This window comes from Equus przewalskii, chromosome 22 (assembly GCF_037783145.1).
Source record: "Equus przewalskii isolate Varuska chromosome 22, EquPr2, whole genome shotgun sequence".
Classification (NCBI taxonomy): Eukaryota; Metazoa; Chordata; class Mammalia; order Perissodactyla; family Equidae; genus Equus; species Equus przewalskii.
Window position 1 is genome coordinate 43,541,699 of NC_091852.1, and position 18,472 is coordinate 43,560,170.

The 18,472-nt window shown below is 44.7% G+C and overlaps 1 protein-coding gene across 3 annotated transcripts in view; it reads right to left on the reverse strand.

Annotated features, from left to right (window-relative positions):
* MOB3B (MOB kinase activator 3B) overlaps positions 1–18,472 on the reverse strand; it is a 184,929-nt gene that overhangs the window by 131,102 nt on the left and 35,355 nt on the right. Inside the window, exon 1 of one of the 3 annotated variants that reach the window (XM_070590730.1) lies at positions 3,750–3,911. The exons of the other annotated variants lie outside the window; for them this stretch is intronic. The gene's annotated coding sequence lies outside the window, so the exon portion shown is untranslated. Of the gene's footprint in view, positions 1–3,749; positions 3,912–18,472 lie in introns of those variants that run through there. 3 annotated transcript variants of the gene reach the window in all.

The following is an 18,472-nucleotide window of genomic DNA, read 5'->3' on the forward strand; positions in this document are numbered from 1 at the left end:
AGAGCTCCATTTCTCCACTCCTGGTTTTTATTAGGAAGAATTTTCCCTTAAGTACACAACTGGCCTTGCTCTGACCTTTTACTAACGTTGCCTCAGGGGAAGCGGAGGGACTAATTTGTTTAATTAGTAAATTTGAGAAAATCAACTGGACAGGCTCAGCTGGCTCAGCCTTCCCTCCTGGGAGCTGCCTGCCCTAAGGGAGTGTGCCATTTGCTACTTCCCCTAGGAATGCAGGAAGCCTGCTGTCTCCAGTGCTATACGGGAAAAGATGGGTAAATACAGGGTTTAGTACTCCGCAGGCTCATTTCGCTAACAGACCTGGAGCTCTGTCCTCCAATCTGGCTTCTATAAGTAACAAAGCTGATGTCTGGGTTTTTTTTGGTTTTTCTGGTTTTTTTTTTAAAGATTTTTTAATTTTTTTCCTTTTCCCTCCCAAAGCCCCCCAGTACATAGTTGTATCTTCTTAGTTGTGGGTCCTTCTAGTTGTGGCATGTGGGATGCCGCCCCAGCGTGGCTCGATGAGCAGTACCATGTCCGCGCCCAGGATTTGAACCGACGAAACACTGGGCCGCCTGCAGCGGAGCGCTCGAACCCAACCACTCGGCCACGGGGCCGGCCCCTGATATCTGTTTTTTGCTGCTGTTGTTCCAGTCAACTTCTTCAGAAGTCACGTAGAGAAGAGGGGTATTAATTGTTCACTGGGGACCCTCTTGAAGACCCCAACATTAGGTTGTCCACATTGGCTCACCTATGTCAGCTAGCTGTTTTTTAGTAGACTAATGGTGACATCAATTCAAGGACAGCACCGTTTAAGACATAACTTATTCATCTGCAGAAGGTCTGTGTCTACTTCCAGCCATCCAGTCTTCTCAAGAGTCTTCTCAGACAAGAGAGACAACCAAGTCACTGGGAGCCTCTGTCCCAGTCACTGCCCAGCCACAGGCACAGAGAGTGAGAGCACCCCCTCATCTGTGAGGCGTTTGTAAACATTCCAAAGCAGTCAGTCAGTGAGCACTAGGCTTGACAGTCCCTGTAGGTGGCTACCGCCCAGGGCCATGATATCCCCAGTGTTCTCCACGGGGAATCTCAACACTTCCACCACGATAAGGCCTCTCCCTTGCCCAGCTTCACTTCCTCAAACTGCTCCCCGGGTTCACTTCAACTTCTGGTTAAGTATAAGGGAACGAGGTGGAGGAAGAAGGGAGGTAGGAGGAAGGCACGGCTAATCATCCCTGTCCTGTGACGCCCGCATCGCACACGCAGCTCACTCTCACACTCAACATGGTGACCGCGCGCCCCCCTGGACTTCTGCACTCGCATGTCGGGTCCCTCCACCAGTCCGGGAGGTCCGGGATCGCACCCCACACCTCACTGCAGCACTCGCCCCTAACACAGGACCCAGCGCAATCGGGAACTCCATCATTTGATCTGTGCTGATCAAATACCACACAGATCAAGAGTTCCTCGTCCGGACGAGAGGGCCATGCTCCCGTAATCATGAGGAGAAAGCGTCCACCAGAGAAACTCTTCCAGAAGACGGAGATACTTCACGCAAAGACCCACAGCAGCCACTGGACACGTGGCTCCCCAGGCCAATCTAAACAGCTCACGTGTTTTCATTTTCCAGCATTCACGGAAAACTCAGCTCCTTTGGAAGCAAGCCCAGACTCAGAAGGTTTAAAAACTCATGGTAAGACCTTGTAAAGATCTTTGCATGGTCCTGCAAAGACCTCTACCTGTGTGCTTTGTTTAAAACATAAGTTTATGGGGCCGACCCTGTGGCCAAGTGGTTGGGTTTGCGCGCTCCGCTGCTGCGGCCCAGTGCCTGGCAGGTTCGGATCCTGGGCGCCGACATGGCACCGCTCCTCAGCCCATGGTGAGGTGGTGTCTCACGTGCCACAACCAGAAGGATCCACAACTAAAAGTATACAACTATGTACCAGGGAGCTTTGGGGAGAAAAAGGAAAACAAAAATCTTTAGGAAAAAAAAAAAGTTTAAAAGTATACCTCAAAGGAAAAATAATGGGGAAGAGAGAAGGTCAATCAGCTTGGGGGACTTTTTTCCCTAATATGAGAAGAAAATGTATCGTATCACCTCCGTTAGTGCAAACTCTCCTTCTGTGCTGTGACTTTGGTGTCCAGCCCTGGGCTTCTGCATATATGCATCCACCTCTGTACCCCTTCGCACGGGGACACGGCAGCTGGCCTCGTGGCTCATCTCCCCCAGTCATCCTGACCACCATGAAATTCATTCTCCTCAAGCCATCATCCTGCCACCCACCCGCTCTGTGTATGCTGGGGAGGCCTGAACGCAAGCTCTTTGCTAGTAGGATTTTATAGCAGGAACAACCCTCGAAAACAACTTAAAAAATTCAACTTCTTAACGAATTAAATACAAAAACAGAAACAAACACACTTAATGACCAGAGAAGTGGGGTGAGGCCCACAGTCAGGACAGACCGGAGCTGAGAGCAGCACCTCACCCTGGGCGCCACTGTTCTTTTCACCAACCAATGGATCTCTTCACCGCTTATGCAAACCTGACACCTAACTGTCCTTCAGAACTGTCCCCAACTTAACTCTTTCAACACTGCCACTCAAATCATATATACATTTTTTTAATCCCCCTGGCGGTTTTTAAGCCATTTTTTAAAATCAGCATAGCCCTTTTTTCCCCCTAATGAAGTCTTATGCAGGACCCAATTACATAAAAACAGATAAAAATTCTCCCTTTGTGGTTAAGCAGGGAGAAGCACTCTCACTCTTGGTGTACCCCTCCCAACAGCCACTGAGACCACCCCCCCCCCCATCCCCGAGGACCTTCAGGGTTGGCTCTATCAATCGGACTACTCACTGGATCCCTAATGCCCACCGCACTTGTCAGTGCCTTAATCTCTGTGCCACCCACCTGCCATCATCTTTTAGCCTTCAAGGCCTGGACAGTTGCCGTTGCCTCCTAGCAGTCTCTCCCGACTACACCAGAAGGAAGTGACTCTTCTCTCTCCTTTACCCCAAAGCTCTGAATCTGGAACCCCTCCTCTGTACCAAAACAGTCTGAATCATTCGTTATCCTCATGCCTCACCCCCAACTTCTGGCTTGTCTATAATCATGGCTCACCCACCCATCTGTCAGCCCCTTCGGGGCCATCAAAGCAGGCTTCAAACACCAGCTGCCCCTCGGGGAAGGTTCAGCCCACCCCTTCGCCTCCTCTCCTGACCTCCCCTAATCTGGCCTTGTTTCTACTCATTCTTACTCCACTCCATTTTGAACCCTTGCTTTTCAACAAATATTTATGGGTCTGACCTGCTCTTCTTGAGTTCCACCCTCTTCCCCTGCACTGCCTCTCGTTTGTTCTTTTCTCCTCTGTCATTTTTCTCCTCTTGAGCTCTGGAGACTCCAGTGGAGGTGGGTGGCTGCTAAGAAGAAAGATACAACGCCTCCTCACTCTGAACCATCTGTCCACCGACTATCATGATCCCCGGGACACCCTCAGAAATGACCGGAAGACCCAACTCACCTGGATGCTATTAAAAATGCAGAGGCAGGTCATTGACTCCGACGCACTCCAACGTTTACTAACTCCCTGAGCTGGGCAGCTTTGCATACCAGGCCTGGCATATCCAGGGGTCCGTGGGCCAACAGTCATTTACCAAGGAGAGTGGGCAGGACAGAAATGTGGCCATTTGAAGAGCTAGATTTCCAGCAGTAAGAAAGACAGAAAAAATCCTTAGGGAGAAAGAGGACTAACCTGAGTCACGCTGGGGATGAAGAGTGTGACCCTTCCGCCAACTCGTCTACCAGCTACACCACCGACAGAGAGCCCGGTTCAACCACCAGCTCCTGCGTTCTGTGTCTGTGGCCCCTGGATTGTACAGACTGGTGGTTAAGTAAGTGAGTCTGATTCTGGCTCGCAGTCTATCATTTTCAGAGCTGTGGGCTCCTGAGCTTATTATATAACATCGCTAAACTTTAGTTTCATAATAAAATTATCTATCTCGTAGTGTTGCTATGCGAGTTAAATGATGTTATCCAAATAAAGCATTTGACCCAGCACCAGGCACAAGGTAAGTTTGTAATAGGTATTAGCTTTTTTTTTAATTGAGTTAATGATAGGTTACAATCTTGTGTGATTTCAGTTGTACATTAATGTTTGTCATTCGTGTTGTAGGTGCACCACTTCACCCTTTGTGCCCACCCCCCACCCCACCTTTCCCCTGGTAGCCACTAATCTGTTCTTTGTCCACATTTTTAAATTCCTCATATAAGTGGAGTCATACAGAGATTATCCTTCTCTAACTGGCTTATTTCACTTAACATAATTCCCTCGAGGTCCATCCATGTTGTTGCAAATGGGATGATTTTGTTCTGTTTTGCAGCTGAGTAGTATTCCATTGTATATATATACCACAACTTCTTTATCCATTCATCTGTTGATGGGCATGTAATAGGTATTAGCTTTTAATTCTTATCACTAACATCCTCACTTATGTGTGTGTGCCCCCTTCCGGACAGGGAACTCTGTGGGCTTTCTACTTTCTCCTCTTATAAAAACACTCTTTAAGATTACACCTTGAAGGATGGTGGTGGTGATGGAATAAGAAAGTAGGTAAAAAGAGGTGAGCGGTGGGTCTGGTACAGAGCAGTAACCATCAGCGATTCTTGAAAAGGCTGAGCTGCCTTGCCCGGTTCTGGGAGCCAGGAACGGCAGGAGCTCTCCCTGGTCAGTTCCTCCAGCCACTAGACAGAGAAGCCTTCCAGGAGGGCAGGAGTTGGTTTAAGAGGCTTCTCCAGGGAGCACTCAGGAAGCTGGCCGGAAAGCCTGTGTTCATTGGCCATTCATGCCTATTATTTTATGACGGGAATTTGAGCTCTCTCACAGCAGTGCCTGAGTCAAGGGGTACTTTCTTCATACCAAATATCTTAATTCTGATTTTCTTATGTAACCACAATGTGCAGACTTGCCAAAAGTGTTAAAAATAGAAGACAACCAAAAATCAGAGAGAAAAATCTTCTCAAAGTTTCTACATCAACTTGCATGGAAACAGTTACTCCACAAGAGCATGATGGCTGTTCATTTTTTCATTCACTGAGGGGAGTGGTTTTTGTTTTTCCTGTTTTATTCTTTGGGTAGTTTTATTTATTTTTCCCACACTATTCTTTAATGACAAGTGAGGGTGACCCCACTCTTCTTAAAAACAATAAAAGCTACAGGAAAAACAAAAAAGGTCCTTAAGAGCCTCCAAGGGCTGGGGAACTTCTGCCCGGAGCAGCGTTCTGCTCCAGCAAAGCCACGGAAAACAAGGGCCGGCGCGGCTGCGCGCTGAGCCAAACCCCCGCGGTGAGGACGCGCTTTATTTTGGGTCCAAGCACAGAAGCCACATCCACTGACTTCTTTTTCATTTAAGATTCTACATTCATCACTGTGTCTTGTTGAGAAAGCCTCCATTAGAGATTTCCTCTATTTGGTCTAAAACAGAAGAGGAAAAACAGAAACACAGTCATCATTCCTGAGAAAACGGCACCTGCCAGCAATAGACCAAAATAGGTATTTGCTACCATCTCCTACTCTCTCTTTGAACTGCACTTTATTCTGAAAAAAAAAAAAAAGTAGGCAACTCCCTGAGCTTAGATAGTGTTTGATTTTATATAATTGCCAGATGACTCAAATTCTTTCTGGAAAAAAGTGCTTTAGGAATCCATAAAAACTCTAATAACCACAAACATTTCTTCCACCAACTTTAGTCAATTAAAAAAGGTTCAGAGGCTTAGTATAGTTGAAAACTGAAAAATACAGAGTTCCACACAAGCAGGACTATCATATTAAAAAAAAAAAGAAAAAGCATCTAAGAGCCCCTTTAGCACATCTCAATGCAGATCTTTACATAACTGATTAAGGTACAAAGCATTTGCAAAGATTTAAATTTTAAATCACACGATGGCTGTTCCCAGGCTCTAAAAATTGAAAGCGATTACACAAGGAGCTGGTCCTCACTTGGTCTCCCCTAATTTTCCCTAACCCAGCGTGACTTCTAGAAAAAGACAAAACCTGACAGACCAGGGCAGGATGGCCAAGGAGGCCTGACTTATTTCAACTTTGAAAGGCCACTGTACTCGGATTCTTAACTTCCGCAGGGAATGCAATCCACACGACTGGGCGGGCTGTCCTGAACCAAGCACACGTTTTTCTCATCGAGCGCTGTGATCTTGCGAAATGCGAGCACAACCTGCGCAGGCGTCCGTCCGGGGGAGGGGAGGGCGGGGTCGTGTTGGGACGCGGCGTCTCTCCAGGTTTGGGAAGCCTTGCTCACACAGGAAGGAGGCAGGCCCTTGGCCTTCAAGATGTCCAGTAAGGGCAGCTTTCCAAGCTGGCATCACAAGCAGAGATGGAACTGCTGCCCTGAGAGCTCGTCCCTAAACCGATCCACATCCAAAAGGGCCTCCGCGCTTCTGGGGGCAACACCAGGGGCCTGAAGGTGGAAAGGGGGGCAGAGTGCGGGGGAATTCCAGCCCCTTCTCCACCCAAGAGGCCAGCCACAAACAGGGAAAGTCCATGACGGACCCCATCAATTTGTTCCCTCCACATCATCAGAATTGTCGCACTCTCCCGGGCTGCGCACTCCACCCACCTTGCTCACGGGAGTAAGAGGGAAGAAAGCCCCCTGGCATTCATTTGGGAAGCTGCCGAGATAGTCTAAGCTTTTGATAACAGCCGCTTGGAACTCCAATTGTTTCATTTTTATAATAGTCTAGGTTTAGGATTTATTTAATTTTATAAAGCCGCCTCAAATTGTGTGGGAAGGAGATACAGTAATTCTGATGATAATTTGCATTTCCTCCAACCATATCCTACTAAACATAAGAGGGTTAAGTAAAGGCATTTCCTGACTAATGAAAAAATAACTGTACACCTCATTATTCCACGGCCTAGCAGAAACTCCTGAGGATTCAGAAGAAATGATTCAAGTGGAGTTTCCCCAGCCCTCATCAGCCCAACCTACCCGCCCCCCTCCCACCCCCCCGCCTCGCCCAAGCCAGCAAATGGGTGAAAACAATAACATTTATTTATGGTACAAGCCAGGTCAGCATACCCTACACTAGTTGCCATGATGACAGGGATGGCGTCTGCCTCCTGGTTAGAACCTTCTATCATTTCTGTTACAAGACACAGATATTTCCTGTTCTGGGAAATTTGGGAGGGGCAAGAAAAAGGAAGACAGGAAGGGAAGAGAGATTCCTGACAAAATTTGGCAAAGTCTCTTTGAGGATCTACAACCTCTCCCTGTCAGGCAACACAAAATAGTCCCATCAAAATGAACCTTGAAATCTGGAGAGAAGCTTTTGAAAAGAAATCTAGTGTTACATATGAAATTTTAAAACATGCATACCTTTTCCTTCAGCAAATCCACCTTTAACAATCAATCAACAGACAAACAGACTATTGGACTATTTGGACTATTGTGGACTACTGTGGCAGGAGACTTCCAAGATGGTCCCCAGTGATCTCTGCCTTCTGGTATCTATGGTCCTTGAATAATCCTCTCCACCTGAATGAGGGCTGGATGGGAGGACTGACTTCTAGCGAATAAAACACAGCAAAAGAGATGGGGAACACTTTGGAGATTAGGTTATAAAAGACTGTGACTTCTGTCTTGCTTGCTCACTTTGACCAAGCCAGCTTCCGTGTTGTGAGCTGTCCTTTGGGGAGGCCCACATGGCAAGGAAGTGAAGGTGGCTTCTAGGCAATAGCCAGTAAGAAATGAAGGCCCTCAGGCCAACAGTCCCCTGGGAACTGAATCCTGCCAACAACCACTGAGTGAGCTTACAAGCAGACCCTTCCCCAGTAGAACCTTGAGATGATGGCAGTCCCAGCCTATTACCTTGCTTACAGTCTTGTGAGAGATCCTGAACTAGAGAGCCCAGCTAAGCTGGGCTCCCATCCCAGAGCCACAGAAACTGTGAGATAATATGTGTTGCTGTTTTTAAGCCACTAAGTTTTAGGGTATTTTGTTATGCAGCAAGAGATAAATAACATCGCGATTTAAGCATCATTGTTTATAATCACACACAAAAAAGGGAACCAACCCAAAAGTCCATTCAGAGAGAGCTAGTTCAATCAAGAGTGGCACATTCATACAAGAAATACTGGGCAGCCCTCAAAATACAATGAGGTCAATATATCTGTATTGAAATGGAAAAAAGTCCATGAAAATGACTAAGCAAGTTGCAAAACAACGTGAAACTTCTAAAACATGGCAGATACCTAGATGTCCATTCCTGTAAACTCCAGACAAGCTCCTCACCCCCTTTCCATCTCAGAAAATAACAACTGTAGTTTCCTAGTGTTCTAGGCAAACAAACAAAAACAAAAAACAGAGACAGAAGAGAGATCATTCTTGACTCTCCTCTTTCCCTGTAACTGCTCATCCAATCCATCAGTAAATTATGTAATTTACCTTCAAATTGCCACCACATCCCACCCTCCTCACCCTGTCCACGGTGACTAATCTTGTCCGAATCCAGCACCCCTACTTGGGCAGCTGCAATGGACCTGACTTGTTGCCCTGCTTCCACTTCTGCTCTGCACTCTATTTCCAGACAATAGCCAGAGTGGTACTTAAAAAATATAACTGAAATCAGGCCACTCTCCTCTCTAAACCCTGTAAAGGGTTCCATCACACTCAGAATAAAAACCCAAGTTGCAATGTTGGTTCACAAAGCCATGATCTACAGATCTGGCCCCTGGATATTTCTTCCTCTACAACTCACCCTCTCACTTGTCTGCTCTACCCACATTGGCCTCCTGGATGTTTCTATGACACACCCAATTCACTATCATTTTAGGGCTGTATTAGTTTGCTAAGGCTGCCATAACAAAGGACCACAAACCAAGTCGCTTAAATAACAGAAGTGTATTGTCTCAGTTTTAGAGGCTACAAGTCTGAAATCAAGGTGTGGCCAGGGCCCTGCTCCTTTTGAAGGCGCTCAGGAAGGATGGGTTCCATGGTCCTCTCCTGGCTTCTGGTGGTTTGTTCGCAGTCTTGAGTGTTCCCTGGCTTGCACATGCATCATCCAAATTTCTGCCTTCATTCTCATGTGGTGGTCTTGCTGTGCGCATGTCTCTCTCCCAATTTCCCCTTTGGATGGGGATGCCAGTCTTAATGGATTAGGGGCTGACCCTACTCCAGTATGACCTCATCTTAACTCAACTAATTACATCTGCAATGACTCAATTTCCAAATTTGGTTACTTTCTGAGGTATGGGAGCTTAGGACTTCTACATATGAATTTGGAGGGGATATAATTTAACCCATAACAAAAGCCTTTGCAATCGCTGTTCCCTCTTCCTGGAAAGCTCATTACCCAGTGTGGTGGCCATGAGGATGTACCTCGCAGCCATCCAACTTACAAGGAGCATAACTGACCAAGAGCCACAGCTGTTGTGCTCTGAAATCCATATGTGCATGTGTGCCAAAGCCATGTTATCCACAAGCCACTCCTAATCAGTGACTGAGCATGGCAGGGATACAAAGACAAGTCTGTTCCCAGGGGATAAAAAATTCACCTGACCGGTGTCTTTGGCTCAAGGACTCCACAACAGCCTTGTCAAACTCTCTTAGAACAGCACAGTACTCTAGGGTGCTTCCACTTAACCTTCCTACCACCCCTCTCTTCTTCATCTGGGGTCAGACTTGCACTATAACCTGATGACTCTCCCAGGCTCCCACAGCCCCCTCCCCATTTTCCCTGCAGTCAGAGCAGAGCAGTCAAAAGGGCCCTGCACTTGGCTGAATGCTGTGCTGTAGTCAACTTGAAATTCTTAATATGTCAACGTTGAAAAAGGAAACCCACATTTTCATTTTGTACTGGACACTGCTCTTATTCACAAGGGTTGCCTTAATAAATCTCTTGCACTTGGGCCAGCCCAGTGGCATAGTGGTTAAGTTCACACGCTCTGCTTCTGCGGCACGGGGTTTGCTGGTTCAGATCCTGGGCACAGACCTACATACCACTCATCAGGCCATGCTGTGGTGGCATCCCACATAGAAGAACAAGAAGGACTTACAGCTACAATATACAACTATGTACTGGGGCTTTGGGGAGAAAAAAAAAGAGGAAGATTGGCAACAGATGTTAGCTCAGGGCCAGTCTTCCTCACCAAAAAGCATACCTTAAATAGATAGATAGACAGATAAATCTCTTGCATGGCTAATCCCATCTTGTTATCTGCTTCTTGGAGGACCCACCCTGACACCCCAGATATCAGCATGACTCTTCGCCACTTCATGTAAGCCTCTGGTCAAATGTCACCTCCTCAGAGAAGCTTCCTTTGCCATCCTAAGTAAAGCATACCCCACCCAACCCAGTCTTTCTCTCCCATCACCCTGCTTTAATTTTCTTCACAGCTCCATCTGATTTTACTGTTTACTTTTATTTATTGTTTGTTTTGTCTTTCCCTGGAGAATGTTAACTATACAGGGAGAAAGATTGTGTTTTGTTTATTGTTGTACCCCAGCACCTGTAACAAAGCCAGGTGCATGATAGGAAGTCAATAAATAGTTTGTGAATAAATTAGTTTATTAAAAAAAAAAGTCTACTGCACTCACCCAGATCCTCCTTCAGTTCCAAACATATGTAAAATATAACCCAGTGTGACGCTCTTAAGAATGTACTTCACAGACCTATACAATATAACTAACTGTGATTTTAATCAGAAATGAAGAGAGAATCAAGCCACAGCAGTAGGCATGAGAGCAAATACTGCAATCACCAGAGGTGGGCTGAACCTGGATACAGCTGCTTAGGGACCTAGGGCTCAGATTTTAATGCCCAGGTGAGGGCAAGTGATGTAGCCCGGGGCCCATGCAAGGTAGGAGACTGAACTGAGATAATGGCATACAGTCAGAATTCTTGAAAACCTCCTTCTACATGAAAATAGGACTAGAACTACCACTACTCCTGAGTAGGTCAGGGAAGAGGCAAGTAAATCTGTATTCTGCCCTAGTCTTAGGGTGAAAACAATGTATCTTATGAAAAAAGAAAACACCAAGTCTGTGCCATGCACAAGTGTGTTGCCCAAATTTACACTGTTTAGATTATGTAAGAATCCTGAGCTGATAAATCACCATAGAAATGTTCCTAGGGCCAGAGAAATCTCTGTAAGAGCAAACTCAAATTGTTCTGTAGAAATATCTTTATAACTCAGGACTCACAAGACTCCCTCAGAATAAACAATTGTTGCTGAACAAAACAGACAAAGCCAAACCAGTCAGAGGGAGAGGCCACATACACAATAAGCAGAAGAATCAGCACCTCAAGAACTGATGGTAACAGAATAATCTGATGGGTCTATAAACTATTTTTAAAGTATTTTTTAAATAAAAGAAGGATAAAAACTATAAGGAAAAACCAGCCTCCATGAAAAAAAGAAAATCCAGATTTGAAAAAAGAACTAAATAGAATTCTAAAGATGAAAAATACAATGTTAAGTTGCATACTAGATACAGATGAAAAGAGAGTTAGCATCATGGAAGATGGGTCTGAAGAAATTAATCATAATGTAGCAGAGATAGAAAAATGTGAAAGTTTATAAGACATGGAGAGTAGATTGAGAAAATAAAATATACATTTAATTGGAGTTCCAGAAGGAAGGAGTAGGAGATTGTGAGAGAGGCAATATTGAAATGATAATGGCTGAGAATTTTACAGAATTAAAGTAGTGCCTGCATTCTTTATTTGAAACATCACAGGGCCTAAGCAGGATTCATAAGAAACATAGACCCTTGAACACATTGTGGTAAAGTGTGGAAGCCCAGAGCCAAAGAAAAAGTCGTGAAAGCAACCAGAGAGAAAAAGGTTACAAACCTAATAGCAATCAGATTAGCAGCAGACTTTTCACCAATGACATGGAGGCCAGAAGATAATGGAATAACATATTCAAAATGGTGAAAGAAAATAGCTAATATTCTTTTTTTTTTTTTTTTGAGGAAGATTAGCCCTGAGCTAACATCTGCTGCCAATCCTCCTCTTTTTGCTGAGGAAGCCTGGCCCTGAGCTAACATCCATGCCCATCTTCCTCTACTTTATATGTGGGATGCCTACCACAGCATGGCTTGCCAAGTGGTGCCATGTCTGCACCCAGGATCCGTACTGGTGAACCCAAGGCCACCGAAGCAGAACATGTGAACTTAACCACTGGACCACCGAGCTAATATTCTGTACCTAACTAAATTACTGCTCACAAATGGGGATGAAATAAAGTCACAGCCATACAAAAAAAAAGAAGAGACTATCCAATTCACAGACCCTCCCTGAAAAAATATTAATAAATAACAATATATTTCATATGAAGTAAATTAAACTAAGAACATAGTAAGATAAATAAACAATGATGAGCAAAGAAGATCATAAACATGATTGTGTATGTATAAACACCCGTACTGTTTAAAACATTTTTTAAAGATTAGGGAGGGAAGGAGTTATAAACAACTTGGAATAAAATACTAGATAGCAATAGTATGGAAAGGTGATTACCTTAATGTATTCTAAGGTCTTTGAGTTGTTTGGCAGGAAAATAACAATTTTAAATAATTAAAAAACTTTAAAGCTGAGCATCAATATTATAATTTTAGGGGAAATGAGAGTGGGGATGGGGAGAAGAAATGGAACGTATAACTTCCAAAGTAGTAGAGGGGAGGAAAAGGGAAAAAAGAACACTCTAATGAGAGACAAAAAAAAACTGAAATGAATTTGCCACCAGCAGAGCCACATTAAAGGAAATTTAAAGAATTTATTTCAGGCAAAAGGAAATTGACCACAGATGTAATACATATAAAAGGAGCTAGAAGAAGGAATTGCAATGATATATGAAGATATAAGATTCCATGATATAAGAATTAAGAAGACAGAAAGTGGCAAATACATAGGTAAATCAACATAAGCATTGACTCTATAAAAGAACAAAAGAAAGAATGCCTTGGGGGATTAAAAAAAAACTACCTAGACTTAAAATACACAAAAAGACTAGCATAGGAGTTGGGTGGCATAAATGGGAAGGGTGTTGTTCAGAGGAAGGTAAAGATATTGATCACTTTAGAATTTGGTAAGTTAAAGACATATGCTGTATGTATTTCTAGGTGAACCACTAAAAGAATCAAAAAAGACAGTATAACTTTCAGAGTGGTACAAAAGAAAAAGTGGAGTGAGACAACAAACCCAATGAACCAAAAAGAAGACAAGAAAGGAGAGAAGAAACAGAAATTGTGGGACAAATAGAAAGCACAAAAGACTCTGGCAGACATGAATTAAAATATATCAGTAATGATAACAAATATAAATGCGCCAAATGCTCCAGCTAGAAGATGGTAACAAACTCAAATGCTTTCTGGGGCAAGCCAGGCCACATAAATGAGTAAACAGCAGGTATAGGAAAGCAACAGGTCAAATAAGATGGTAACTGACATCTCCTCAGCATCAAGGAGACAATAGAGTATAGTGGGGCTTGGGGTAAACTAGTGAAAGAAGGCAGCTCTCACAGATTGTTGCCAAGTGGGAATACAAGCCCAGTGTCATGGATGTCAACTTTCAAACGAAGCTAGAAATTCAGAGTTTTGTTGGAAATCTGATTTTTAAACATGGGATTCTAATTTTTTAAAAAGCAAACACTGAAAAGAAAGGAAAAGAAATGCTATCAATCCAGTGGATGGAAGGAAAGGAGATAAAATGAAACAAACAGGCAAAAAGCATGGTAAATCAAATGCAAAAATAAAAACATAAAACAAAAGAAAAAAAAAAACAAGCCTTGCAAACCCTTGCAACATGAATGGAAGTGATGGCTTACACTAAACACAACTGTGATCCACACCCTGTAATTTCCACTCTGCTCAACCTTATCATTTGGCTGAGAGACCCACCATTAAAGGATGGGAAAAACACTGAATAATCCAAACAGAAAGTACATGGAGCAGCAGTGGTCACTCAAAACTCAAAATAATGTCTGGATGTTTCTTCCATCTCTTCTGCTTACACTCAGTCTCCTCTGGGGCTTACTGGATACTTGGGCTTATCTAGCTGCTAATAAAAACAGTGACGTTAAAAGATGCCTGAAAGGATGGAGAGGAGGAAGCAGAGAAGGGAAAAGAAGAATCAACTCTATTCCCCTTATGTTACTCTGAGTCTGTTACTTGAGCCAGTTCTGGAATGTCAGTTCTTCCCATGGCCTGGGAGGTAGGGTCCCACATGGTCAGTGTGCCTCCCCAGGCCTTTCAGACCCGGCCTATCTCAGCCCCCGCCTCCCCACCTTAGCTCCAGCTCATGCTCCTGCCAGGATGCCTTCACCTCCCCTTCCACACTTCAAACCAAATCCACTCCCAGTGAAGCATTCTCTAAAGGTTGCTTGATGTTCCTGGTGAAATCCCTGTATGAGGAATGTACCACGTGGCTATTTTTAAACTCAGTTGGGCTCTGCAAAAATATGTGTAATGAGACAAAGAAAATTCTGTTCATCATAATTCCTGAAGACTCAAGGGATAAATGGATGGGCCTAAGGGGGCTGCTCCTGGCAAGGGATGCAGCCACAGAGCTTGCCTGTGGATGGGCCTCCTGCTGAAGCTGTCTGATCCACCGGAAAGCACAGCTACAGTGTCCATGGTCTAATCTCTATGGGATGGACATAAATATTTGAAGGCTTAAAAGAGATTACTGTCTCCAGAACACAAAGAGAAAAACATAAAAATAAACAAATGTTTAAGCAAATGTCTACAAATATATGAGTTTACTTCTTTAATTGTTAAATCTAATATTCAAAGATATTTTATTCTATATGAAAATAATTGGTAGGCTAAGTTTTCTCACTTTTTAAGAACCCATGACTGCAGAACTCCTGAGAAATCAAAGCCAATCAAAATGGAATGAGTTATTTATAGCCAATTTCAAAAGCCAAATTATAAAAATGCTTTTCATTTCTTGCAGCAAAAATTACATTGAACGTGGGGTGTGGGTGCACATTGATATGTTTGGTATGAGTGTGGGCAGAAGAGGAAAGTCAGAGAGACCTGGTCCCCTGTATAGCTGGACGAGACAGGGAGAGCTGGTAGGATGTGGACTGGGACAAGGGGACATGGCACAGGGTTGGTTCCTCCTCTGCTCCCCACCTCTCATGAAATCGTTAATGAAACTGTAGACCCAGGAAAAGGCTGATTTCCACTGCATTTCTTGTAGAAATGGAAAAAGAATGAGGCTCGGAGTCCAGGATGGATTCTGAGTGGAAGTGAGGAGGCACGATTCAGGAGCAGGGGCAGAGAAGAGCGGGCCAGGGCAGGGGTGAGGGGCCGTGCTGAACTCACAGTGCCAGGAATTGGGGTTCAGACCAAGTTCTCCCTAAGTCTTTGAGGGGCAGGTCTGCCCCATGTGACAGATGTTACCTGCATTTCATAACATATGCTCTTCTGAAAAAGCACGACCTGTCCAGATGGTCTGGAGTTAAGGACTGGGTGAAATAGAAGTGGTCAGGAGTCCTTCATCTGGGCTCCCCTTCAGGGATTTGCATTAACTGGGAGAGAAGCGGGGAGGGCTAGTCAAGTGCTGATCCAACAAGGTCTCCTGGAGTTTTCACAGCAGCCTGCTTCCTGCCAGGTGGGGGCTGAGAAGGTAGTCTCTGTGCTTCCAGTTATAATGGACCAATATTAAAACAAAACAAAACGCCCGGGTGGGACAGGAAACCATAGGAAGTGCACATTTCTCCCTCCACAAAGCCGATGGGTGGGAGGCAGCGAGCAGAGAACAGACTAAAATCCATTATTTTGAGCTTATTTTTTACTTTAAATAAAAAGCACAGAGAATTTGAAAAATGTTTGCTGTCAGCCTCCAACTTTGGAGTCACTCTAACCCATTCACATTAAAGGGCCACCATAAAGGTTCCATTGGCAGCCGTTCCAGGATGATTCCCTCTGTTTGCTCCAGATGTTGTTCCTTCTGCATTTCAGGTCTGCCCACCTCCCAAGCCCGGCAGCTGCCCTGTGGGCTCCACGCCTGCACAAATCAACCCCTCTGTTCCCACTGTACACTCCTCTCTCTCTAAGAACTCAGGGTCCCCTGCATCCTGGGAATTTGTCTGCAGGCACTCAGATCCAGGCATCAGGCTCATCAGGGTACCAGCCAGCAAACCACATCTACACAGTCAGATCCAGGTACCCACCTTGGAAGGGCCAGCCTAGGACTCTGAGACATACAGTGACAGTGACCATTACACCTCAGTTCATGGAAACTTGACTCCTGGCCTTTAACTCTGACAACACATGACCACCGTGGAAAATTGGCCTTGCCACTGTTTTTAAACAGACCACTCATCTAAGCTCTAAACCAGCATTTTCCATTGCCAAGTGGACAGTTTCAGCAGGATGCCCCATGGGCATCCAGTCCACATATTGATAAAATATTAATAATAATAAGGATCATAACAAACACTTCTCTATATCACTTACTGTATACTATAAACATTTGTTGACCAAATAAGTACAAACTCACTGAGCTGATAGGCAAGCCTCTTTACAACAAGAGGGGCAAAAACCTACATTTAATTTGTCCAATCAATATTTCTTGAGCACCTGCTACCTCAGGCTGGGTTTGCTGTGATGAACGAAACAGACATGATTCTTACCTTAATGGAAGCTTAGAGTCTGGTGAGGGAGAAGCCATTAAACACACACACACATGCACACATACAGTTACAAATTGTGCTGTGTGCCAAGAATGAAAAGAGCAAGTCCTACAAGAGCAGACAACGGGGCAAGGGCTCTTTTAGATGGTGGGCCCAAGACTCTGGTTCAAATTCATTGCCCCACTAAGCATCAGGGAGGCAAGAAATAGAAATAATCTCCTGTATCTTGGGCAGTCATGTCCCAGATGAACAGAAGCATAATTGGATCAAGCATAACTGATGTCAGTCCCGTGGTATCCAACAGTCAGGGTTTCATATTTGATTGTAACTTTCACCTGGCATTCAAGGCCCCACATTCTGACTACAACCTAATTTTCCAGCTTTATGTTAGTCCTGCTGTTCCAGAGCAGAGGAACAGAAACTCACCCAGGCTAGTAGAAGGTAAGGAGTGGTGCTTTTAAGACTGTAAAGGCAATAAGGAAAACATGAGTTTCATGTGGATCTAAACAGGAGATAAAATAAGGCCTTGGCCACGTGTAAACCGGAAAGAGAGCCAAGGAGGCTTAAGAGTCCTTAGTATTGGAAGACAATTCTCCATGATGTTTCTACAGGACTTATACCAGACTATCGTTTCTGGGATGTCTGCCCAACAAACAGCCTAGGAAGCTAGAGATGGTGTCCCCCTCCAGATCTGAGGGCACATTTGTTTCCTGATCAGCATAGTTAAGACAGAGAACATCCCCTGGCCCAGAGAAGATCTGTTTACATTCCAGGGTAATAAAGATAATGGCTCTGTCTCTGGAGGGAGGATGGGCAGGTGTCCCTGTAAAATTGGCGTTTTTCTAAGCTCAGTGTTGGTCGGACCCCTGTGAGCACAGCACCTACATGGGCCCACATCCACATCACCCCATGGGACTTGGGGTGCAAGGGGAACTGATGTGAACATGAAGTTCATGCTGCCTGCTGTACCTTGAGTAGTAAACTATCTGGATGCATTTGGGCTCGCTGTTTCCTTACTAGTCGATCTAGTCGCTTCCCACTAAGCTGCTACTTAGGGACCACTTGATCACCTGACCCTTAGGAGCAGAGATTTGAAGATTTTCACTCTTGAGTCTGCCATTAAAATGATTCAACTCTTTCCACAGGCTCTCCATGTATATCTTCTTCACTCTGATGCTCTCTCTCTTTTCTCTGCCTTATACCGTTGTCTCTGCTGTATCATGGTTTCTGCCTTCCCATAATTTGGTTTGCTTATGGCTTCTTACGTGCATCCTTTTAGCTTTCACTGCTCTCTGATAATCTTTACTTCCAAAATCAAGTTTCTGAGATAAATAACCTACTGACCACCTTGTCTGGAAGTTGGCTGGAAGTCTGCAAATGATTTTCCCAAGCTTCCTCACCAACTGGTTTCCTATTAGGTTGCAAACATGGGAGGCCGTGGAGGAAGAGCATCAGGTAGAGGACAGAATCTTCCTGCATTTAGCTCTGCAATGTGGCAGCTGCTGTTGTAGCAGCAAGAATAGGATGATTCAGAACTCTAACCATACCACTGACTCAACATTCAAACCCGCAGATATCATGGTACGCAGCAAACATAATTCTTTACACAGAGATTTGAGATCGGCGTCACCTCAACAGGGGGTTCATGACGCACCCATTGAGCAGCACTGACTTTATCACACAGGGCACTCCTTTGCATACCCAGCCGGACACGGTGACATCGTGGTCAGCACGCAGGGGGAAGGGCGGCTTGCGTAATGTACATTTCAAGGCTGCCTGTGCCTGCTTATCGTGCCAGGGCCGAGAGAAGGACTAGC